This window comes from Poecilia reticulata, linkage group LG22 (genome assembly GCF_000633615.1).
Source record: "Poecilia reticulata strain Guanapo linkage group LG22, Guppy_female_1.0+MT, whole genome shotgun sequence".
Classification (NCBI taxonomy): domain Eukaryota; kingdom Metazoa; phylum Chordata; class Actinopteri; order Cyprinodontiformes; family Poeciliidae; genus Poecilia; species Poecilia reticulata.
Window position 1 is genome coordinate 23,473,553 of NC_024352.1, and position 1,843 is coordinate 23,475,395.

Below are 1,843 nucleotides of genomic sequence, written 5' to 3' on the forward strand. Positions count from 1 at the left end.
TCCCGTTGGTCTCCGGCTGACCTCCAGGGTCTCCAGGTCTTCATAGCGAGTCCCGTTGGTCTCCGGCTGACCTCCAGGTCTTCATAGCGAGTCCCTTTGGTCTCTGGCTGTCCTCCAGGGCTTTCTAGCGAGTCACTAGTAAACGTTTTGTTGATGTCAGTCTCCATTGGGTGAATTTCAATGTTTATTACTTTGCTTCTTACATTTGTCCTCTAACAACAGAAATAAAATGCATTTCATTCTCTGCTTAGCTTTTCTTGACCAGAAATCAACAAAACCTTCATTAGCAGTAATGATTGACATTATTGTAATGTCAGTCAGATTTATGTTCWACATTGGCTTCAAGTTTAAATCTAACTAAATAATGACTGAATCCATTTGCTTCTTAGCTTCAAATAATTGTTTCTGTGAAAGTAATGTTTATAATTGTGTTTTCCACACCTGTTCCAAGCCTTATATTTGTTGACTAGATTTACCAATTGTCTTTTATTTTTATCAGCGTTTTATTGTGTCCTCCACAGTTATTCTCCGTAGGGGTACACTGATTTTTAAAAAGCCTGACCTGCCGATTCCAATTTTGCTGATACCAATTCTTATTACCAAGATGCAAAATAATCTCACATTGAACATTTCTGAAAAATCCAGCCTTTAAATTGAAAACAGTTTGTTAAAAATTAGCACAGTTTTGTGCAACACTTATTCCTGTAACATCAAAAATAAAATGTTTTTGTTGAACCCAAAAACCCAACCCAGAACCCAAATGAAAATGCTTTCATACTCATAAACTTCTTTAAGTATATCAGCTTTTAGATGATTTTTCATGTCACGGTTTGTTTGGGAGGCATTCTAGAAAAATACATTTTCATTTCTTCAATCACACAGATAAAAAAATATGGAGTTCAGTTAACTGTGCTAGGTCCTGAATATTAGGACATTTTTATGATCTTGTGAGATATGATACAAAACATATGACCTAATCAATACAGAAATGCCTTAACAGACAAAAAAAAACTAAATCAGAAACCCTCTGGTGAAAACAACAAAAGGATCTAAGACTCTGGATCATCATAATATGTTGTCGTATAAGTAAAAGCAGAAAGTATTGATATCAGGGGTTTGAATAACTTTGTCTCCAATTTTAAGCATTTATTTTTAAACCTGAAAATAAAATAAAAAGGCTTACAATAAAGTTTTAGATTTTTCTGGATTTTTCAGAGTGAGATTATGACTTTGACACTTGATCACCAGCATGACACTGCGTGTTTTGAGACAAATATTGCTGTTTCTCTGTGGCTGATTGTCTTTGTTTGCAAAAAAAATGCTCAGTGACTCAGCTTTTAACTTTAATACACCGCCAGTAATCACATCTGGTCTCATAAAACCTAACACGGCTGTATCTGGCCAGCGCCTCCGGGTTATTTTCTGCACAGCATTGTCTGGAACGATCTCTGCATTTCAGATTTGTGTCAACAGAGAAACATTGGTAGCAAAGACTTGCACATATATAATCCCAGCTTGTCAATATCTTTAGTTGAATGTAAAATAATGATACAGGATCATCTCATTTAAATTAAAAAGCCATCAAAAAGTGAAAAATAAAATTTAAAAACAGACTTATGTCATACTGAATGGTAAATTTAGAGTATTTGTTTCGGTTAATATCGATGATTGTGCCTAACAGCTCAATAAATCACAATTTTTCTGTGGTAGAGAGAAATTTCAGTTCCAACATTTAAATTAAGTTTTTGATGTTATTCCAATTTGCTGACATTGACATTTACAAGATGCAACATGTTGTTTTGTACATAAATGTCTTCATTACCCAAACAAATTTCACAAAGTA